A 24208-nucleotide genomic window follows, 5' to 3' on the forward strand; every position below is an offset into this window, starting at 1 on the left:
TCACCATCGCTAGAGCCATCATTGGTTCGAGACTCGACGACTGTAATGCCCTATTCATTGGTACCACTGCCAAGAATATAGCCAAACTCCAAACTGTTCAGAATAACGCGCTTGGAGCTGCCACAGGCCTCTCGCGCAAAGACCATATCTCTGAACTCAGAAGACAAGTCCACTGGCTTCCTGTCAAGCAAAGAATTATCTTCAAAGCCTTGTCCTTGACTCACAAATGTCTCCATGACCTTGCTCCTCCTTACCTAAGCCGCAGGATCACCAAACCCGTCTCTCAAAAACCATCTAGACTACAATACTCTAACCTCCTGTCTGTCCCTAGGACTATCAAAGCGCGTGCGGGCGGCTCCAGCTTCCCTTCAGTTGCCCCTACCCTTTGGAATGCGCTCCCTCCGCACCTCGGAGCCATTGAATCCCACACTGTATTCCGCAAAGCCATCAAGACTAACCTCTTTGTTTGAATTCTCAAAACCTACCTGCAACGCACTGTAACATGTAACTACCGAAATGTTTTCAAGTATTTTTCTAGGGCGGCTTCACTGTAACCCTCAAGTAAGCATTCTTAACCTCTGCTCCAGCGCCTCGATGTCTGCGGGCTGTTTGTGCGCTTTACAAATTCAAATAAATAAATTAAACAAATATAGAAATGATCTAAAAATCGCACGCATTCTGTTTTAAACTCTTCCGATCATTTAATTGGCATGCCTTTATGTTCATCTGCTTCAAATAAAACTAGATATTAGCTTTAGATTAAAGTTTTCAACAGTATATCGCCAAGTGGCATGTGCCCATTGAGATGTGCAGCTATTTAACCTTATATTGTCATGTGCGTGGTGGTACAGTCACGCGTTCATTAAGTATATAGATAACGTTTAGTAAAAAATTGTCCCCTATGGCAGTGTTTTTGATTTTAGTGGAAAGCGCCAATTAAGGCCATTCCTCCTACGGCAAATCGGCTATAGCTCTTGTGCACGATGCTGGGTGGGGTAACTAAGCCATTAGTTTGATCCCACTTGCCTGTTCATGATGAGGCATTTCAGAACACAAGTATTGTAGTATCTGTGAAACAACTTCTAAGTTTTCATGTATCTAAAATGGGTACAAATCAGAGTTTCATCTGTGCTTTGTTTTTTCTATAGGTTAACGATGGAGGTTTATTTTCGGGATTGTTGAGATGCTGAACAAATTGAAAATATACAAGGTAAGCTGTTCTTTTTATTTTTTTTATATTCATTTTTAAACTTTATGTTGAAAAGCGCTGGAGGATGTGTGTTTGTAATTGCCATATTTCACTGTTTACAGTGCGGCTTCGTTTATCGATGTGAAAAACATATAAATTGCAATCCATGAAGATCTGCCTGTGGATTCTTTCTCTGTGGTTGTACTGATTCTGAGATTTGCCATTTTTAAATTTGCAAAGGTACAATTTGTGTTTTTTTTTTTTTTTTTTTTTTTTTTTGCAATTCCTTTGAGTCTTAACGGTTTCATCATTTTATTGAATAGATGCAACTTTCTTTTGCATTTTGTGTAGGTTTTTGGCCCTGTTCGAAAGATGGTTTAAGACATTACATTAAAAAAAATAACTATTGCTTGATCGAAAAAGAATTTTTTTCTAAAACTGTGAGGCTCGTGTAACTGGTCTGTGATATGTAAACATCCCCAAAATAATTAATAGCTGCACAACAGGAAGTACAACGGAGTTCGAAATTAGTGGGAGCTGGGAGCGATTTAGCTCCTGCTTCTAGCCTGGGATTGTCAGTTTAGCTAGAAACCAACAGCTGCCAGGAGCTACTTTTGGCATCTCAAACTGGTGCTTTCCAAGCATGTAAATGTGACATTAACTTTGAGTATTTGAGAATGTTAATACATAAGAATTACAACATGCGCCTTTAAACACAACGGATCATACACGATGGCCAGAAAGTTAAAGTAACATCTCGTGTTATCCTGGTTGCCCTGCGGTAGCTCTTGCTCAGCAAATCTAAATTTTGACCGTTGTACAAGTAGCATGCTTTGGGAAATGAATGTTTAATCAATTTACTATAAACCTGAAATCTAATTGGTTCTTTAATTGAATTTGCCATTTTAAAGGTAATCAGTTTTATTGGACAATTTCGGTAAAGGCGGGTCAAGTTATTATAGTTGAACATTTGAAAAGGTGAATTTTTAGCGCTTTTCTGAAAAAGCCTGCCTTATAAACAAAAATGCATATACATTGGTCTAGTGCACAATAAGCATTACGTCCAGCTGTTGTAGGATCATTTGAAAACCTTGCACAGCCCTCAGTTCTTGATTTGGCTGCCCATTCAACAAGAACAAATATACAAAAATCATTTTTTAATTAGACAATAGCTAATTTAGTCGGTGATTCTCCTAAATAAGGGCACTGCTTTTAAAGAATAATTTTCTGGCTGCTTTAAGTTTTCTCAAATCGAACGAGTTGTGAATATATCTGAGCTTATACTTTGGTCCACCGTTCCCAATGTTTGCTTTTTGGGGCTACAGATTGTTTTTATAACTCAATTGGTAACATATATTTCCGGTCTGGTTCCTGTTTTATTTGCCTCTACGGTAACGCCTAATGTTTAACATCTGTGTGGCCAGGCGCTAGTAGATCTCTGAGGGATCGTTAACAAAAAGCTAAATACATTTATTACAGGAATACTTTCACATTTTCCAAAATGGCCTTATTTGTTACTGTAACACGAAGTAGGGACCATAAAGAAGGTTGTTGCAACGTGACTTGCCATTGAGCTTTAAACGTTTCTACTGTGTTCAGTCCCCCGCCAATTTTCTTCCTACGTTCTCCTTATTCACCAACCTCTCACATTTGAGGGAGCCTATCCCTCAGACGATTGTGTTGAATGTTACATTACAGGAATCACGTTTTTGCATCGAGGGGAAAGTTGCCATAAGAAGAATGTTGGAAGCTTGGTGATTCTAACCTTCTATATCATTGATGGCCCAGCATTTAAGTGTGTTCAGTAAAAACAATGTGTTATCCAGTTAGCTTCAATTAAAACAGCCATTTTTGTATGTTCAGGAATTTTATTTGTAATTTTGACGACAGTATTACAAAAACGTGCAGCAATACTCATGACCATTTTCTGGCACTTGAACTTCAAGTCCACAATTGTTTGCTTGCCCCTTGCAATATTAACGCATATAATGTGTGCATACTTTACACTCTACCACACAGTACTATGATTAAAACTGGGTTCTGCCATACTTAGTCCATCAATGTACGTATCTACAGCTGTAGTGCCAAGATGCCATTGGGAGATCATGCCCTTTATCAATCTATTCTGTAACAGGAACATGCTAAGTTAACATTTCTATATGTGAATCCAAACTACTATGTCAGACCCAACTGTTGCAGACCTTGGAACGTTTGAAGATGAGACTTTAAAAAAAAAAAAAAATGCAGTATAGCTGGAGTTTGATTCAGATGATGGCGCGGTTTCAGCTCCTGAATTACAGTGCAGGCCTGAACAGCGTGGGGAGACTTCTAGTGTCTGAGTGATGGTGGTGGAAGGAATGAGTGGTGGAACATGAGGTGATCAGCCTGTTGGGACCAAATAAGGGCTTTTCCTCTGCCTATGATGGAAAACTGACTGGAGTATGGCGCGCACAATGTGACATATGGGCCTTGACTCAATGAGTGATCCAGGGAGAGAGTTGAGGACTATCCTAAATCGGACCCGGCAGTTGTTGAGAACTGGACAAGCAGGTTTTGGCTGTGGAGCGCCTACTGCTCCGATGGTCATTGCAAGCTGCCATTCCTCTTGTCTGTGCTAGTAAACAGACTATGGTGCACGCCACGGTCCATTGGTATCCCCAATACCAGGAGGCGCAATGAAGAGCCCTCCTGGTTGTCACTCATCAGTCGGGCCACTCTAGTGGCTGGGGTAAGCCATTGGTGCAGTGTGACCGATTGTCATGGCGGTGACAACCGCTGGGCCTGGACTTTGTCAAGAGGTTACATGACCTGATTGTGGCAACTCACCGCTTGCAGAATACTGTAGACAAAGTGGAGAAATCTTTCACTGCTATAGCAACCCGTTTAGAAGGTATCAAGGGTCTGATTTGTAAAAAGGAGCAGGGTCTTGTGGCAGCAGCTACCAAGTTGACAATATTAGCAGAAAGGGTGCAGAAAATAAGGTACACATTTGAAATACTTTACAGATTACGGATGCAGTGGGTGACATGGAAATTCTCCTAGAAAGGTTTGAGGCCACAGAAAATTGGAGGCACTCTGTAAATGTGGGGGTCCTGGGTATGTCAGCTGGGGTGGCTTCTGACAATCTACCTGGACTTTTTGGGATCTGGAAAGTGGTAATGTTTTCTCAATTAAAGTGCAAAAACAAAGGGGTGTTCTGGGAGTTTCTCTACTACCGGCCTATATGCAGGGTTAGAGTCTCAACCAGAGTCGCCATCCTTTCACAGAAGAGAAGTGTCCACTACATATCAGTCTTTGTCCTGCCCAAGGGCATTCCAGCACCAAAATGCCTGGCAATTCTCTTCTGAACAAGAGTACCAACAGCAAACCCAGACACGTGTTTAGGCCTGGTTGGGCCTCGTCAGAGAGTCAGAGCTGTGCCTCTCCAAGAACAGTGATCAAGGGTGCCACGTCTAGATTACCCTAGTAATTTAGGGTGAACACCCAAAGCTACTTAATATGCAAAAACAAGGGGACTTCTGGTTGTTTCTCTACTACCGCCCTATATCCCGGGTTAGAGACTCTAACCTGGGATATTGGCCGCTAGTAGAGAAACTCCCAGAAGCCCCCTTGTTTTTGCTTTCACAATTAAAGCCATAGTCATGCCAGCTGACTTTACCCTGAGGGGCTCAGTCACAAAATTGTTTCCAGGAGTACAATTGCCTTTCAGAGCATAAAATTATCTCATCTAACTCTCCATATTTTCACAATTGATTGGTGAATAAATATCTTTTTGACTTCATGTAGAAACATTTTTAATATCATATATATAATAAACATTTTCCAAATTTAAACTGCAAAGTTCCTGCATACTCACTGCATGAACATTACAACAGCCCCCCTGTCAAATCATTTTCAATAGGTTCTTTAAATCTCTTAGGTCTATTTGTCAACTAATGTTAGTTTCGGCAGAAGAGCTTTAATGCCCCACCTTCATCTGGGCAATGATAGTCAACCTATCCATGTACAAATAATTGCTGAAACATATATTATTTTATATCCGGTTTCTTTTTTGTAGTTTAATAGGTCATTAATATATTCCTTCAAACCTGATGCAAATAGGCATAATCTTGATTTTTCGCAAGTTTCTCAACACCCATCTGTTCATGCTTTGCAACCAAGAACAAAAAAAGCCTTGAGTTTGAAGAAAAACACTTTAAATGGTTCCAGTGAATTGTTGGGGAACAAATGAGTTAAATACAATCATTGTAATCTGTTTAGAGCGTTCGTATAGTTAGCATAACGCCATTTAAAATAAGGAATTGACTTACAATTTCGAGGCTACAACTTGCTCATAATTGAGGTGAGATCTCATTCTCATTGTATTGGTCACTTGGGTAGTTACTCGCAAAGGAAAAAAGTGAGACAACGAATTGCCTTTGTTTACATGTCCGATTGCCTACTAGATGACAGTACTTCAAAGCTGATTCAGCCATCAATTTTAGGATCATATTAATGAATCCAGAACACTAAGGTAGATTGTACAAGAGGGAAACATTTGGCACTCTGATACGACTGGGATTGCTAGAAGAGGAATTAAATATGCTGCATAGTTTTGGTGCTGGATACTGATGTCACCAGAACAGAAATACTGTGCTCCAAACAGAAGGATCACAATCTGGAACATGTTGGACCTGTGATGGAGTTTCTCCGTTAAATGTTTTAGTATTTCACTTATACTCCTACGTCCTGTCCCCTTTCCTCCATACTTATGCTCTCCGTCCTGTGGGACGGGACGGGAGCGCTTTGTAAAAGCATCCAAAATTTCAAAAAGAAAATGTTTTCTTTTGTCCTTCCTCTTTCTACGCGGGGCCCGCGTATCGCCCATCAGTCCTTTTCTCTGCTCGAGCAGGACTGGACGTGCTTGCATCGCCGAAGATTTTCTTCCTTTTTCCTCCTCTCTGGTTATCGCTAGCGATTGTTTACTAGTCTGTCATTTAAACTAGACTTTCCAGATTGTTCATTGTGTCACTGACGCTTCACGAGGGCGGATCCCCATCCTCTTTGTTTAGAGTGTTTGGGTGCGGATCACAGTTGGGACTCCTGTTTTTATTGTGACTCCCTTTCGGTCCGGGCACTTCAGCGTCGATTGGAGCGGTGGGAGGAGGTGTTTCGACGTGCTCCTCCTTTGCATTTTCAGGGGTTTATCGATGAAAAGAAGAAACGCTCGGTAAGTTCTTTACTTTTCAGAGCATCCCGGCCGGGAGATACCTTTCCGGGCTCTTCCCGAGCTGGGAGGAGTGTTGATCGCTCTGTCACCGGGGATTGCCCCGAGGTGCCTTCTGGGCCTAATAATTGTACTGGAGTTTTCTCCGAGGGTCTCCGTAAGGGGCCTGTGAATACCGGAGCATGCTCCGAGGCCCCTCCTGTGGGGGCTGCCTGTAGACCCTGTTCTACTGAGTCGTGGGGTTCCGGAGCTCGCTCTGAGGCCTTGTTGTCGATTTCCCTCAAAAGTACTGCGGTGCGCCCCGAGGCCTCGGCTGGGGTTAGTGTTACCGAACGGATGTTCGAGGCTCGCACTAGTAAGGCTATTACCGGACCTGGGTCAGAGGTTCCTTGTGCAGAGGCTAAAGCGACCAACATTTCTGAGAGGCCTGCCAAGGTCTTATCGGTGAAAGTTGTGCCTCACCGTTCCCGCTCTTGTTGCGACGCCAGAACTGTTGAGGGGGCAAGGAGTGAAAGTTCCTCTTTTACCGGCAGTGCCGAGGTCCTCCCTGTGGAGACTGATTTGGCCACTGGTATGTTGCAGAAACATTCCAGGCCACATAGTACCGGCTCGGCCCAGGTTCCTTATGTAAAGGCTAAAATTAAGACCCCTGACCCACCGACGGGGACCCCTGCCTCACTTCCACACGTGCCGCAGTTCCCCTCAGGTGATGGCAAAATGGCAGCAGTTCCCACCATGACCACGGCGTCCATTTTGGGCACTCACCCTACAACTACGCCATCGGCCTCAGGTGTAGGAGTTGTTTCTGCGGGTGAACATAAAATTCCTTGTATGCATCAGTTTCGTCCAGTTTATGATTGGAACGGCCGGATGCCCCTTCCGCCTAATGTCTCGTTGCCTGTGGGTTCGGCACCTTTGATTTTTGTGGACACTTTGGGGGATGGGCCTGTGTGGCAACCCTCCCTGCTGCGCCCCTGGAATTATCCTCCTTATGAGAGGCCTTCTCCGGCAGTTCCAAAACAGTCTCCGTTGGAAGCCTTTTTTGGCAAATTAGACTCTCATGCGTACCGACCCCATGAGGGAGTATTTCAAGGGTCTTTTTAGGGAGATATGCCCACCTGCGCCTCCCGCTCCACCTGCAGTTCCGAAGGCACCCCCCTTGCCTACGGTGCCTCCACTGACCCTTCCGCCCTTGCCCCCATTGGCCCCCGTTCACAAGATGATGCCTGACACGGTTCAGCAGGATCCTGACCTGTCGGATGATGTGCAGGGCGAGCAGGACATCAAAGACCAGCCCTGCTCTTAGAGCTTTTCATGGCCGGGTACTGGACATGATGTGCCTGTTGGATGTTCCAGTGCCCGAGGCACCTGCCCCGCAGGAGAGGGGGGCTTTCACGGGCGTTCACCTTGTCTCCTTTGGAGCGTACCAGCCTGTTCTTGCAGAAGGACGTTTTGGCCGAGGTCCGCAGGGTCTGGGAAAAGCCACACTCTGGACTTTTCATCAATAAGACAATTGCGTTACAGGCTGCATTCTTCGGAAGATGTGGCCATGTCATCTTGTCCACCCCCCTCCTCTACAGTGGTGGCCACGGCCAATTTGCAGTCCAGGCCTGCAGCGTCCTCTTCTACGATGGCGACTCAGGTTCTGGGGAAAGAGGACAAACTTCTGGACTCCCTTGGGAGGAAGATTTTCGCTAACTCCGCCTTGCTGCTCCGGCAGGCCAACGCGGAACTGGTGTTAGCGGGGGATGAACATGAAGATGTGGAAAGGTCTGCAAAGTTTAAGGAGTTCATTCCGGTTGAGAAGCTGGAAGACTTTAAGGCGCGTTTATCCAATGTCAGAGTCTTGGTCCAGGATGCTTGAGGCCGTGGCTCATCACGTGGCTCGGGGCCTTATGCTGGGTGTTGACACCCCTCGACAGGCGTGGTTGCATGCCACCAAGTTCTCGAAGGAGGTACAGGACAAGGTGTTGGACCTGCCGTTTGATGTTAAGGAGCTTTTTCATTCCACAACTGATGTGGAGCTCACCAAAACGAAGGACAGCACCCAGACAGCTAAGTCCTTGTCAGTCCTGGTTAAAACCCTTTCAGGTCCCAGAGACTGCTGTCACAGAGCCGGCCCTCCTCTGGTTTCAGGGGCTTCCTAGACCGGAAATCCTGCGAAGTGGATACTCCTTCGGGCAATAACCGCCAGAGGCAGCAACGGACTCGGTGGTTCTCCCGCTCCTCAGCCTCCTCCTCAGGTTCACATGGTAACACCACTGGAACGCCTGCCAAATGAGGTTTTTCCTCGCTCGCACGAGACCCCGGTGCGAGGACACATTGCGTCTCATTGGAAGGCATGGCGGACAATCAGAGGACAGGTGGGTCTTGTCAGTCGCTCGGGCAGGCTTCCGCTTACCCCTAGTCCCTACCCCACCCTCCAACCCTGCTTTCCAGCAGTCTGGATCGCCCTCCCTAAAATCCGAGGTGCAGAAACTGCAGGACCTCAGAGCTGTGCAACCCGTTGCTCTTGGGGAGCAAGGGGAGGGCTTCTACTCCCGGCTGTTTATGGTGCCCAAACCCAACCAGGCTGGCCTGCGCACCATCCTAGACCTTTCCCAGTTCAATCTTTTTCTACCCCAAGAGAAATTCAAGATGATCACGCCCAGCCAGATACGGTCTTCCCTGCAGATGGGCGATTGGCTCAGCGTGGTGGATCTTCAGGATGCCTACATGCATATCCTGATCTGGGGTCCACACAGGAGATATCTGTTTCTCTGGGAGAAGAGCAGTTCCAGTTTCGAGTGCTTCTTTTTGGCCTAAGTTTGGCACCGCGTGTCTTTCCGAAGATGATGTCGGTGATCGCGGCCTATCTTCGTCTGCAGGGTATCCACGTATATCCGTATTTGGACGACTGGCTCTTGCGCAGTCCTTGCCCGCTGAAAGCTGCCTCCAATCTTCAGTCTCTCCTTCAGCTCCTGTTCCACCTCGGGCTGTCGGTGAACTGGCAGAAATCTTCCATGACGGTCTCTCAGGACTTTATCTTCCTGGGTTTTCGCTGGAACATGATCGACTGCAGTGTGTACCTGACCGGGGACAGAATGGCGGATCTGTTGGCCACGTGTCAGATGTTTGCGCAGTCTGAGAGCGTTTCGGCCTGGTGGTTCCAGAGGCTTCTGGGCCTCATGGTCTCGTGCGTTTTGGTGCTTCCTCTCGCTCACCTCAAGATGAGGCGGACTCAGATGGCTCTTCGGAGTTCTTGGCTTAAGGCTGTGGATCCGGACTTCAAGTTGATTCCGATTCCGGCTTCCATGAGAGCAGACCTGGACTGGTGGTCATCACTCAGAAACATGTCGGTGGGGGTGGGGTTTCAGGACCCAGTCCCGACGGTAACGGTCACGACGGACTCCTCCCTTCTGGGGTGGGGTGCGACGTTGGATTTTCTTCAGCTGTCGGATCTTTGGTCACCTCAGGTCAGGCTCCTACACATAAATCATCTGGAGCTCCTGGCGATCTGCCTAGCGCTCAAGGCGTTCAGACCGATCATAGCCAACAAGGTGGTCCGGGTTCACATCGGACAATGCGGTCTCAATGTTTTATATCAACAAGCAAGGGGGCACCAAGTCTCCCCCCGCTCGTGGAGCTGTCCATCGAGATTTGGGAGTGGGCGGTTCAGCATGGTGCTTGGCTACTTGCAGTACACATTCCGGGCCAGCTGAATGTCACGGCAGATGCCCTCAGTTGGCGGACGATGGTCATCTACGAGTGGGAACTGAGCGCGGAGGTCCTCTCATGGATTTTCCTGCGCTGGGGCACTCCGGAAGTGGCCCTCTTCGCTACGGCGGCAAACAAGAAGCTTCCTCTATATGCCTCCAGAAACAGTCTGGGAGCCTCCTCTCTGGGGGATGCTCTCGAAATTCCATGGCACAACATGAGGGCTTATGCTTTCCCGCCTCTGGTTCATCGGACGATTTACAAATTGAAGAACTCGGTGAACTGTTCTCTTCTGCTCATTTCCCTGTGGTGGCCGACCAGGTTTTGGTTTTCAGAACTTCAACACCTGTCAGCGTATCCATCGATCAGGTTAATGGTGACCCCTGATATTCTTAACCAGGGGAACAACTGTGGCACCCGTCCCCACAATCACTCAGCTTGGCGGCATGGTGCCTGAGTTCAGGTCTTTAGAACATCTTGGCCTGTCCGCGGATAACATGCGCGTTATCCAGGCAGCCAGAAATCCTTCTAGGTCCCAGTACAGAAGCAAATGGCTTAGGTTCTGTCATTGGTGCTTAGACAAGCAGATGGACACAAGGCAGGCTACAGTTGACAGGGTACTGTCCTTTGTATCCCACCTAGCAGGGTCGGGAGTTCATGTGTTATGTAGAACTTACCTTTTGGCGGTTTCCGCCTATCTACGGACCAATGTTCTTACTTTCTGGCTAACCCAGTGGTTAAGAGACATTTTGCAGGCTTGATGCGCCTCTTTCCTCCGATTCGCAGTCCGCACCCGGTGTGGGATCTAAATGTGGTCCTGATGGCTTTGTGCCATAAGCCTTTCGAACCATTGGCCACAGTGGACCTCAAGCACCTCTCATGGAAGGTGTCCTTTTTGGTGGCCATCACTTCGGCAAGGCGCGTGAGCTAACTCCAAGCTTTGTCGTTGGAACATCCCTTCTTGGCGTTTCACAAGGATAAGGTGGTCCTACGGACAAACCCCGCTTTCTTGCCGAAGGTGGTTTCTGAATTTCATCTAAACCAGTTTATTACCTTGCCGGTCTTTTTTCCGAACCCCGCTTCAGAGGCAGAAAAGGTTCTACACTGTCTGGATGTGAGAAGGGCTCTTAAGTTCTATCTTGACAGGACTTCCGAGCTAAGGAGCTCTTAACTGTTTGTCACTTTTGGCAATCCTCAAGGAAAGCAGTCCTCTAAGGCAACCATCTCCCGGTGGATCGCGGCCTGCATTACGGAGTCTTACATCGCTCAAGGGCTGAAGCCTCCTAAAGGTATTCATGCACATCTGGTGTGGGGCAAGGCAGCCGCAGTTGCCTTTCAGAAAGGGTCCCTGGGAGACCATTGCAAAGGCGGCTACTTGAGCCTCCCCGTCGGCTTTTTGTAAACATTGTCTAGACCTGAGTTCAAGAGCTGATGCCCAGTTTGGTCAGGCTGTGCTGAAGAACCTGTTTCAGTAAGGTTTTTCTTTTTTCCATCCACCCATATTTCCTGTAAGGAGTGCTTGGGAATCTCTCAGAAGTATGGAGGAAAGGGGACGGGACATAGGAGTATAACCAGGTTACTCACCGTAGTGACCACCTACACCTAGTCCATATTCCCTTTTCCTCCATACGCCCGCCCGCCATCCCCTCTAATAAGGTTCCTCTGTTATTGCGAAAAGGTCTCTAACCTGGCGATAGAAAAGGACTGATGGGCGATGCGCGGGGCAGAGCCGAGATGGGCAGGATTACGGTCGCGTGCTGGCCCCTGCGTAGAAAGAGAGGAAGGACTAAAATGTTTAAAATTATTGGATGATTTTACAAAGCACTCTGGTCCTGTCCCACAGGACGGAGGGATGCCCCATAAGTATGGAAGGAAGGGGACTATGGACTAGGAGTAAGGTGGTCACTACGGTGAGTAACCTGGTTAGTCTCTCACAACCCCCCCACACCACCTACACCCAGCCATTCTGCTCCACACCCTCCTCTCTGCTGTGCGATGTTGCACAATGTTCTGCCCTTTCTCCCACTCTTAACATCTATATTCAGCCCCTTGTTGTGCTCATCCGGGGACACGGTTTTCACAGTTACTCTTACGCTGATGATACCTGGATCATTTGAGGTTCCGTGGCTTTTTGAAAACTCATTTGTTTTGAGCCTTTTGTTTAGCTGCTGTGTCCTGTTCTGGGAGCTTTAAGCGCCAAGTTGCCTTTTGGCGTACTTTGAGCTGTACTTTGCACAAAAATGGATAACATAACACTTTTAATTTGAAGAAAATTGAAACCCAAGAGAATTTAAAGGATTTTTTGTTGTTGTAGTAAAACCTCAATTTCTAGTCAAATGTGCCACTGCTAAAATGCAAGCAATTACTTTTTTCCTTTAAAAAAAGAAATTTCGAAGGGATTGTGTCCTCCGATGTATTCCTTATCTTTGAGAATTCGTCTCCAGCTTGCTGGCCTCGGACAAAAATTTCTCAGTGGGCGCTGCGCATCGGCGTCCATCGAGTTGGTGTCGCTCGACAGCCACTGTATCGGCGCCGACGTCACCATGCCCATAAATAGCCACACGCAGCGTCTGTTGCTCAGTTCCGTTTTTCCGCTCTTCGTGGTGCCTCGGAATATCATTGCTCAGTTCAGTCAAATACACTTCATTATCACTCGAATACCGACTCGTACTCGATGGCTTCCTCATCCGAACCGACGACTCCACGATCTGGCTTCAAAAAATGTCGAGACTGTGGAAAGAAAATGTCGTTGACGGATCCTCACAGGATCTGTTTGTGGTGCCTGGGAGTCGAGCACCATTGTTTGGAGTGCGAGGACTGCATGTCCATGACGGCGAAAGCCTTGAAGGAGCGTAAGGGGAAGCTCGAGAGAGGTAAGGCAGTTAAAACTTCTTAGTTTCCTCGGCAGAGTCGAGACATTTGTCTCCTCGCCATCACAAAGGACATTCTTGTTCTAGGTCTCCAAGCAGTTTTCATCACTCTTCGAGATCTAAGCATTCAAAAAAGAGACGTCGAAGATCCCCTTCCTCGTCTTCAGTTTCCCCAAAAAGGGTCTCCTGCCCCACAAAATATAGCTCTCAGGCTGAGTGGAAGGAATTCTGGGAAAAGATGCTTAGCGTCTTTGAGAAAGCGGCCTCGACCCCCTCGAAGACTGCTGAGGGTGATAGCCTGGGGGAAAGACCCAAAAAATCAAAACGCAGCAAGTCGCAGCACCCGGCGAAAGAAGTTACTCGAGAGCGTCACGAACCCTCGAGTAAAGGCAAGGTCGCATCTTCGTCGTCGAAGATCCCTTCGACGCATAGATCTGTGTCTTCGACGCCATTATTGAAGGGTTCTTTGACGCACAGGTCAGTCGATCCGACGCCGAGAAAGGACAAACCCACGGCCACCTCACAGCCAGTGGCCATACACAGAGCCTCGATCACGAGCATGCCGTTGACAACCTCGAGTAGAATTCCGATACACTCAAGTTCCTCGAGGCCTCTACCAACTTTCTCGACGCCTTTTTCGATGAGTTCGAAGTCTTTAATGTCTGCGTCGATGACGTCTGTTTTCTCAGCCAATTATGACGAATTTGGCCCCTTCTGCTCTGGAAATGGGATTTATACCATTTCCAAGATCTGATCATTCCAGAGCCTTGGCATCTATTTATGAAGAAGGGGAGAATTCGGATCAGGAGAGACCTTTTGAGTTGCAGGGATCTGCAACTCCTGTACCAGAGGAATTTACCTCTTGAGGAAGGTAGGTTTAAGGACCTCCAAGAATCCTTACATGAAGCAAGTGGGTTGGACACTTCCCCAGAAGTGGAATTTGCCAAACCAGACCATGGGGAACATGCTGAAACCCCTTATAGAACCTTGATGGCAAGGATAATAGTTTAGGGGGTGGTCTACACCCTCACCTGCTTTTCAGCAAGACGACCTCAGACATTTTGCTTAAAGGTCCACAGGAGGATCATGTGGTGCCGTTTCATGCAGCATTACAAAGGAAAATATTGGCAAACTGGGAAACCCCTGAGGTTATCCCGGCGGGTAACAAAAAATTATCAGCCAAGTATAGGGTGTCTACTGCTGACCCTGAATAGTTATCCAAAAACACAACTCCGGAGAGTCTGGTTGTTCAGGCAGCAACTTCATCAGGTAGTAAATCGGCTTACCCTACTGTTCCACAGGACCGGGATGACAAGAGATATGACTCTATGGCCAAAAAAGTATTTTCTGCATGTAGCATGGCGTTGAAATCCATCAATGCTACTTGTACTCTCGCAAGGTTCAGCCACACACTTTGGGAGTGTGCTTAATCAGCGGCTGACTGCCTCCCGGAGGGAGAAGAAAGGGAAGCGTTTCTTAACATCATTAAGGATGGTAAAGATGCAATGTGCGAATCCTTTCAGACTGGCATCGATTCTGCTGACAGCATCAGTAGGGCCATGGCGGCAAGTACAACAACACAGAGATTTGCTTGGTTGCGAAAGTCTGGTTTTGCTCCAGATGTGCAAAGCAGACTCTTGAAATGCCCTTTGACGGCTCTCCTTTGTTTGGTAAGAAGGCGGATGACAGTTTAGAAAAGCTTCAAACATCAAAGACAGCAGCAAAAACCCTGGGAGCTGCAATCCCTCAGACACCATATCTCCCCTCAGGAACCTCTTGGAGAGGTAAGTCCTTTTGCTTCTATTCCGCATTCGGAAGAGGCAGAGGACAGCCGGTTCAAAGGGGTCAGAAAAAATTCACCTGGGGTGGACGTGTTAAAAATACAAAAGCCTCAGCAGCAGCAGGTGCCTCTTTACCCTCGGCATCTGCATCAGCCGCTTCCAAACCGCTCTGAAGACTCTCCTCACAAGACAACAGTTGGGTGGCAGGTTAACTCAACATCTTTCGGAATGGCAGGCTATTACGTCAGATGCTTGGGCATTGGAGACAGTGGCCCAAGGTTACTGCCTGCCTTTTCTACACATCCCTCAGTCATCCACCGGGGAACAGCTCTCTGAAAGTTCCAGATGCGTTCCTATTGCAAGAAATTGTAGACCTGCTAGAGAAAGGTTCCATAGAACCGGTACCTGTAGCGGAGAGGAACAAGGGCTGGTACCCACCCCCCCTACTTTCTCATCCCGAAGAAAGACCGAGGACTGAGACCTATCTTGGACTTACGAGAATTGAACAAGTTCCTCAGGAAGGACAAGTTCAAGATGGTAACTCTCAGATCCTTCAGGCCCTCCAGCTCCATGACTGTCTGGTATCTCTGGACCTCCAGGATGCTTATTTCTTTTGCCAATCCATCTCAAACACAGGTAATACCTGAGGTTCGCAATTGGCGGCTCTCATTATCAATTTCGAGTTCTGCCATTTGGGCTGACCTTCGCCCCGAGGGTCTTCCCGTTAATGTCGGTAGTGGCGGCAAGTCTGAGGGGAGGGATTCACGTCTACCCCTACCTGGACGATTGGCCGATCAGGGCTGTATCTTCGGAACAAGCTCAGATCCACCTAGATTATGCCTGCCACTTCCTTCACAAACTGGGCTTTTCCCTCAATTTAAAGAAGTCACAGATGATACCATCAGAGACTCCAGTTCATTGGAGCGGTCCTGGACACTTCCCTGGGAAAAGCTTCGCCAGCAGAGGTGAGGGCTCAAGATATTCTGCAGATGGTCACCAAGTTTCAAAATGCCCGACGTCTCACAGCCTTTGACTTTTTGAGGTTGCTAGGCCTCATGGCATCCTGCAGAGGCTCGCGTGAGAATGAGATCTCTTCAGTGGGCACTGAGAACTCAGTGGTCCCAATTCTCAGGGAGAATGAGACACCTCCTTCAGGTTCCGGACAAGGTGGCTTGAGACCTTCAGTGGTGGGCCTGCCAGGAGAACATCTTGAAAGGAGAACTGTTTTGGCAACCATGGCCGGAGATAACAGTAGTCACAGATGCCTCACTCACGGGGTGGGGAGCCCATACCAACGACTTGACCATCAGCGGTCGTTGGTCTCCATCGGAGTCCAGACTACATATCAACCTGTTAGAGCTGAGAGCAATCGGACTAGCGCTGAAGGCTTTTCTGCCACCTGTACTGGGGGAAAAATGTCCTGATAATGGACAACACAGTGGCCATGCACTACCTCAACAAAAGAGGAGGCGTAGGATCACTGCCCCTGTGCAGAGAGGCGATGCAGCTCTGGTTTTGGCCAATCCAAGAAGGAATCTCTCTATCGGCAGTTCACCTAGCCGGAGAGAAGAACTTGACGGCAGACGCTCTGAGCAGGCCGGGCAGTCTTTGAATGGGAACTAGCTCAGGAAGTCCTTCAAGAGATCTTCGCCCTTTGGGGAACCCCTCAAGTGGATCTGTTCGCCACCAGTACCAACAGGAAGTGCGATCTGTTTTGTTCAAGGGAATTTCCCCCGAGAGGAGCTCTAGGGGACGCCTTCGTAGTGGACTGGGCGTTTCCACTCCTGTACGCGTTTCCACCAGTCCCTGTCATTCCTCAAATGATCAGGAGGTTGGCAAGATTCCGGAGGACCATGATCCTAATTGCCCCAGACTGGGCCAGGAGAACGTGGTACCCGGACCTTCTGGACATGTCCATCTGCCTTCCAATTCGCCTTCCACTCAAGGAGAATCTTCTCTCACAGAAGGGAGGTCCGGTTCTCCATCCAGACATCAGAACCCTCAACCTTCACGCTTGGCTTCTGAAAGGTTGAGATGCAAGGATTGGGACCTCCCTGATGAAGTCATGGAGGTGTTGCTTTCAACCAGAAGGCCAGCAACAAAGTCTTTATACCGCTGCCATTGGAACACATTTTGCAGCTGGTGTAGAGAAGAGAATATCGACCCCTTTTCATGTGGTACACCAACCGTGTTATCCTTTCTACTCTACTTGGCAAATTCAGGCCTTCAAGTTGGCACTATCAAGGGCTATCTCGCAGCACTATCGATCTTCAAGGTCACTGCAGAGGAGCCATCAGATTTCAAATTACCCTTACTAATACAATTTCTAAAGGGATTAACTAATGTCTATCCTAAAAGACCATTCCAAGTTCCCTTATGGGACTTAAATTTAGTCTTAAATTTCCTGCTGAGTACTCCTTTCGAACCACTCCACTCTTGTTCGCTAAGGTTTCTCATCCTAAAACTGTCTTATTAGTGGCACGAACATCTGCTAGAAGGGTGAGTGAATTACAGGCTCTATTTTCTTAACCCCCTCATACAATTTTTCATAAAGACAAGGTTGTCCTACAGGTGAAGCCTAATTTCCTCCCAAAGGTGGTTTCTGAATTCCACATCTCTCAGAAAATTACCTTGCCTTCATTCTATCCTCCTCCCCATCCGGGGAAAGGGGAAGAAAGGCTACACAGGCTGGACTCAAGGCGGGCTTTAAGCTTTTACATCTGCAGACTTGCTAGGATTAGGCAAGCAGACCAACTGTTCGTAGGTTACTCAGGGCACAAATTGGGACTATCGATAACAAAACGGACCATTTCCAGATGGATTATTTTGGCCATTCTGGAATGTTAAAAACTAGCAGGGAAAGAGCCTCCTCAAAATCTTGGGACTCATTCAACCAGGGGTATCGCAGCCTCTTCGGCCCTCCAAAGAGGGGTTCTGGTTCGAGGCATATGTGCGGCTGCCACATGGTCGTCCGCACATACCTTCACGATTTTACAACCTGGATTCCTCCTCTAGTCAAGAGACTGTTTGGCAAAGCAGTTTTACATTCTGTTCATTCCTAAAGGGAAACATGGCGTTTTTACTCCCACCTCCAATTACACACCACTGCTATGGGAGTCTACTAAAGATAAGGAATACGTCAGAGGACACAATCCCTTCGAAGAACAAGTTACTTCTTACCTGGTAACATTCTTTCGATGGGGATGTTCCTCTGACGTATTCCTTATCGCCCCTCCTATCCATCCCCGCAGTAATATTTCCCTTCTGGTTGCAGTTTACGCTCCTTCAAGGTCAATAACCAATCCAGGCATGACTAATCTTATGCTACAAAACGGAACTGAGCAACGGACGCTGCGCGTGGCTATTTATGGGCATGGTGACGTCGGCGCCGATACGGTGGCTGTTGAGGGACACCAACTCGACGGACGTCGGTGCGCAGCACCCTCTACTGAGAAAAAAATTTCTGAGGCCAGCAAGCTGGAGACGAATTATCCATGATAAGGAATACGTCGGAGGAACATCCCCTCCAAAGAACGTTACCAGGTAAGAAGCAACGTGTTCATTTTGATTTTAGAAATGTGCAATTCTGCCCTAAGAGCTTTGCTTCACAAAAAATGCTTAAGCAGCCTAGGGCTGGTTTCTTGTTTGAAAGAGGAGTCCTTAAAATCAGATGCTAGCAGGGGCTCCTTCCACATCATGGTTGCTGCTAAAAAAGAGTGTTATCTTGTGGGAACCATGTATTTGTGGTTCCTTATGTGGCCCTCCATTTCCCACGGGGCATGAAGCCCATTGCCCCAAGCTTCATAAAGACTTGTTGGGTCTGCATCTAGAGGACATGACAAGGATGGCTTCTTCAGTCTGCAATTAGCTCTGGTTTTCCTTTGACTTCAGGAAGTTGCTGGCAGAGGTCAGATGTTTTCTCCAAAAATGCGGATCACCACTGTACCACATTACTGCTGTGTTGTCATCTGGCATGTAAGCCCCTCACTGAAGATTTCTGGTCTGTTTTTTTTTTTTTTTTGTAGGAATGCTGCTTGCATGTCATTTAGTTCTTGCAGCGATGTACAATGCTGTGACCTGCTCTAGTTCCTGGCTTTTAGTGAGTGCTATTTCATATCCTTTGTTTAGTGATTTTATTGATCTCCTCAATTGAGTAGTGTTGACATTTTACTGTTTTCTGGGTAACAGCGGTGAGGGATTGCATTTGACTTTTCAGATAAATCCTTTTGTCAGACTCTCCGCATTCATCACGTTACCCCAATGCGGGTGCATTTAACCAATGTTTGAGTAATCCTACTACTCAGCAACACTGTTTCACATGACCATATCAAATGGGAGCGGTTGGATGGGTTGTGACATGAGGTAATGTCCGCAAAGGTGCTACCATAGTGTTACAAACTATAAGGCAGCAAGCCCTTGGTGGTTATTCTTAACTTGTGCGACACAGAAAGGGAGTGTGGGATGTGGTTATGAAAGGTCACAAAGCAGTTGAACGGGAAGAAGGCCGTTAAAGTTTTTTTTTTTTCAAATCAAAACACAAAGAGCAAACGTTGCCATTGCCTCACCTCCTATAGACCCCCAAACAAACATCCGATTATGTGCATTTTAAAAACTTTTTTCAATAACTTCACGGAACACTTATTAATTACATAACTGATACTCACCATGCTCTCTATGCTTGGGTAGCTTTTCCTTTTGATAGCGAAGTTTGAAACTAAGGTGTGCTGGGACCCTCGGTCATGGGTGGTCACCAATGGTGGGAGGCAAATTCACTGTGCCTTTGAGCGTACCGTTCCTTGGGAGCACCATTGTTGTGGGTTTAGTAACTAGTTCACTATTCGTGCTATGTTGAAAAATATTTTTAGTATTACCTTTTTGGTGTTTGAATATTGTATGCTTTTGTTGTAAAGTACTGTTTGCAAGTATTGTGTTAAAATGGATTGAAATTAAGATTTGAAGAGCATGAGGTAAAAACAGCTCTTTGGTATAGGCATCACCCAGTGAACAGAAGCTAACTCTGAGGGGACGAGGTGCTAGTACCACCTAGGCTGCAAATCTAGCGTCCAAATGAGATGTAAAGTAGAACTTGGTGTCCATTTTTGCATGGCGCATTCTGCTTGGATCCTAATGTTCCTGACGCTTATTCAACACAGAGCTACGGTCACAGGTATGTTTGTATGGAACCAGCTTCTTCTCACATACCATAACTCCTATCTCCAAGAAATGTCAGTCCCTGTGTTTTTGGCAAAAGGGCACTGTTGCTACTAGCGTTCCATTGGATGGAGACTTAAGTCTGGTTGACAACCTTAAGCTCCCAATTCTTTTAATATTTAGTTAAGATATCGTTCTTATTTCAAAACGTTTCTGATGATTTTAGCTTCTGGGACGTTGATTTTTTTTTGACGTAGATGGTTGAAACTTGCCTGCTACTCCTAATGTTTTTTCTATCTCCATGAAAATGCTTGTTTGATATTTGGGAAACAATGTTTGGCTGCTTACTGGTGTTTGTTGGTTTTGGCACAGTCTGATTCTAGGTGCCTCCTGCGTGTGTTAAAGCAGGTTTTGTTCTTCTTAGATACGCCTCGAAACATTCCTTCTTGCTGCGAACCCAGTGCATGCGGGCTGGGTGAAATAATATTTAAGTTGTCACGTACATTATCATCCAGTGTTCTGAAGCCAGGATTTTGTTTAGAGGTTAATGGTATACGTGTTTATGCAGGCTTTTAAGTGTTGCGTAAGGGAAGTGTAGCTCCATTTAACATTTCTCTGACGCCCTTTGCTCTGCCTCTGGAAGGCTTGATGTCTGGGAGTTTCCCCTGCTTATACTCTTTTCTCATGCTTTCTTTCTCACTCTGCTTTACCTCTCCATGGCGTGCTCTCCCTCTTCAGTCTACTCATCTCAGTTAAATGTATGTGCCTCCTTAAAGAGACAAACTCTTTTCCTTGTGCATATTGATGTACTTTAGTTTTGCTTTCTGCGAAACATCTGGATCTTACAATGTTCTTCACACCTGATAGTCCCAGATATGCTGCTATGGTGGATGATCTATGGAGTTCCTCACAGGAACGGGAGTCCTTGTCCCCTGGAAGTAGGGGGGTCCTCTCCCAGTGAGGTCCCACTTGCCCTAACCCTTAGGCAGGGTCTTACGGAGCAGTCTCACCAAGCAGTCTCACCTACCCTCAAAGGGGGAGCTTCCCCAGGGGAGAAGAGTCAAATACCCTTCATTCGTCACACCACTCACTTACTTTGAAAAGGCAGGTACCACTACTTCGTCTCCGCTAGGTGCGTGTCTCAGACAATGGTGGTCAATCCTGTAGGGAAAAAGCCCTTTATATTGAATATGTAACTGTGGCCAAAACAATGCAGTCAGTCAGTTTGGGATGTTCACCTTCCCACTGAATGGTTACAAAATTCACTTCATTATTTGCTAATGTTTGCTCAATGGTTGTAGTTATTTCTGCATTATGCCTTGGTGTGCTCCAACAATGCTTTGCAACTGCATTGAAATATAGAAAAATCGGACTAGTCTTCTATCCAGTCAGTATGATGCTTTGTCCAGGGAATGATTTGAAGACTCTGCTTTTTGTTGGACTTGAAGGGCTGCAGTGTGCTTACTTTCAACTTTCACATCTTTCCTCTGTCTTGGAACAGTCTGACGTCTTTACCTTTGGTTAATGAGAGGCGCCCTCATCAGTACCATATTTCTGTGGGCTTCTCAATCATCTTCTGTTGGTCTAAAATGGGGCTGTCATCTAGGTTTACCCGAAGGTCTTTTAACCCTGTGAGTGCGTTGCCACTGTGGGGCATAACCTTCGCCTGTAGCTTTCTAACTCTTAGGTTCATGCTCTGGGTATTTTTCCTCTTGTATTGGAGGAAGTTGTGAGCACTGTGTTCTACCACCCCTTCTCCCTTGAAAAGATCCCCTGCCTCGAGAGTCTCCCATGGCGATGTACCTCTTTGTCAGGGTTGCGATCCTTGTTGGCCTTTATCTGTGCCTCTGCAGGCTTCTTGCCTATGTGATCTCTGCCTGGTGAATTATAAGTGGGTGTCACTATGTACTCAAATTGCTCTTTTTTTATTCTTGCTCATTCAGTAGGGACAGCATCCTATGAATGTCTAATCTTGCAGGCTCTTCTTTCATTAAAGGTAACCCGTGGGGGGGAAATGGTGCAAGTGTTAGCCCGCAGGGTGTCTCAACCGTACTGCTGCACCGGAGGATCCAAGCCCCTCCCCCTACCAGGTACAACAAAACGGCCAGTATCTCCTCTGCTGGGTTGTTGCCTGCAAAAGGGGGGGGGGGATGTTAAACCGCAAGGTGTTCGCTCTAGCAGGATTCAAGGCTACTCCTGTATGCAAGACCTCCAGACTTACCAGACATGTATAGAAGCTAGGCAACCTCTCCACTGGATCTTATGAAATAAGGAAGCGGTTAAGCTATCCGGGGACCCGTGACTGTCAAGCCCTTGACCAGGTGAGAGCTAGGGGCCCAGGGGAATAGGGGGGAGTGCAATTGCCTGACTCAGCTGATTTCTCTGCATTTTACTGCTGATTTTTGACACTGAGCCCAGTATTCTTAGCAATCCTGCAAGTTAACTGGGGGATGCTCACACTCTGATTAATGAAATTCGCCAATTGTTGGTTTCATTCAACACCCCTGCTAGCATAGGCCCTTTGGAGGGGGGAAGAGGGGGAGAAAAAGAAAATACAGGTTACTTCGGCCTCCACCAAGGCCGATAAGGTCACATGTTTATTTATCGAAGGTGTGGCCCTGGTCCCAATTCTGTATGCGACTCGGGGACTTGCTTTATCAATCAATCGTCCAAGATTAATGTTGATCTACTACTTCCTGGGGTGCTCTCCAAAAATGTGCTCTTGGCAATTCCTAGTCCTTACTCATGCGTTCCTATGGGGGTACATTGACCACTTGGTAAACCAAGAAAATGTTGCCTCTCCCCTTAGCCAGTGCACGTTGGAGTTCCACCGAACTCCTGTTATTCTAAATATGACCAAGATTGATGCGCCAAGTATGCAGGAGTCCTCACATGGGGGGCTGATGGGTGGAAAAAAATTACCATACTTAGCATAGGGGAAGAGTGATAGAAAGGATGCAGACTGTGCCAACGGGGACATCTGGCAAGTTTCAACCAGCCACTAGTACATCCTACCTGTCACTTGCCCCCAGGCCAAGCTGCAAAGAGTGTTCCTAATCAGCTCGCCAGCGGGGGTATGGTGCTCAGAGTGCCAATGCAGCATTGTTTTAATAGAACTTCTGAAAGTGAAGAAACTAGTCCTTGCCCTGTTTGTAATCATTGAGAAGGGAGAGGGGGGGATAACTTCACATGACCTGGAGGATAGACAAGGGCCTCAAACCCATCAGATATACCTGGATCAATCCAGTCTACACTCTTCTGGAGTTTTTCAGGTGGGGCGGGGGGCATACCAATAGAAATAGAGTGAACCCTAGTATCGTAATCGCCCCAACTGGCAAAGGGAATTGACCTCCATCGGACCCAAAGGTAAGGGTTCCTAACAAGAGCATACATCTTTCCCCCATTGTTACAGACCCCCCAATGTGAAGGCAAACTGAGCACCCAGGACAAAGACCTTAGGTGCTAATGCAACACTTGGCTCTGGTTCCATTTCTCAGGACCTCACTGCCCCCATTGCCAGATAAAGCAGAGTAAAAGCAGCCCATGTGGGGGGAGGGGAGGGGGTCATTATACCTACATAAGGGCCTGAACCTGGCCTCCAACTACTATGAATCTAGGGAGGCATTTTTAAATCGGTGTATAGACTTGATCAGGGTGGTAAGCGGCTGTCTTTTGTATCTCGGGAGCAAATTAAGTGTACAAGGGTCTGGCAACGCAGCAACATTTCTTTGATTCTGTTCAAATTGTTTTCTCGGGCCCAGGCATGGCCACGGGAATATTGAGTTTTGCGAGGTGATGCAACCCACCGGCGAGTAGTATAATAGAACTCTGTGCCCGTTTCCAGGAAACTACGTTACAGTGGTTGTGTTTGCTCCCGAAAGCACAGGTCTCCGTGGGGAAGAGGATTCTGGTGATCCCCTCTGCACCAAACCGCCATAGTAAATGGCACAATGGGGTGCAAGACATCCTGGAAACCCATGTTGTGAAGCCCATTGAATAGAGCACCTATTGTGATGAACTGTGGACCACAGGGCTCCAGAATTTGATATAAAGTAATTAACCTGACCATAGATGTTTTTTGTTTAAATCATGTGTGATGTCTCATATTTGCTGTGAAATACTTGTGGCTTAAATGCAGAAATAAAGTTTCTGATGATGATGATGAATAAAGGTCGAATTATGCCCTCAACCATTTGATAGATTCATGGCTGCAGCAGCACCCTGTGCTCCCATAATGTCTGGCAATATTGAAAAGGATATGATTGATGAAGTGCCTAGAAGCTGCAAGTGGAGCCAGCCATGAATTGAAATCCGG

General features: G+C 47.0%; 1 protein-coding gene across 4 annotated transcripts in view; it reads left to right on the forward strand.

The window, feature by feature from the left end:
• SIPA1L1 (signal induced proliferation associated 1 like 1) overlaps positions 1–24208 on the forward strand; it is a 1823374-nt gene that overhangs the window by 229557 nt on the left and 1569609 nt on the right. For all 4 annotated transcript variants that reach the window (XM_069638601.1, XM_069638604.1, XM_069638602.1 and 1 more), the window contains exon 2: positions 1149–1210. The gene's annotated coding sequence lies outside the window, so the exon portion shown is untranslated. The remainder of the gene's footprint in view (positions 1–1148; positions 1211–24208) is intronic.

Source organism: Ambystoma mexicanum, chromosome 14 (genome assembly GCF_040938575.1).
Source record: "Ambystoma mexicanum isolate Mex_15411 chromosome 14, UKY_AmexF1_1, whole genome shotgun sequence".
Classification (NCBI taxonomy): Eukaryota; Metazoa; Chordata; class Amphibia; order Caudata; family Ambystomatidae; genus Ambystoma; species Ambystoma mexicanum.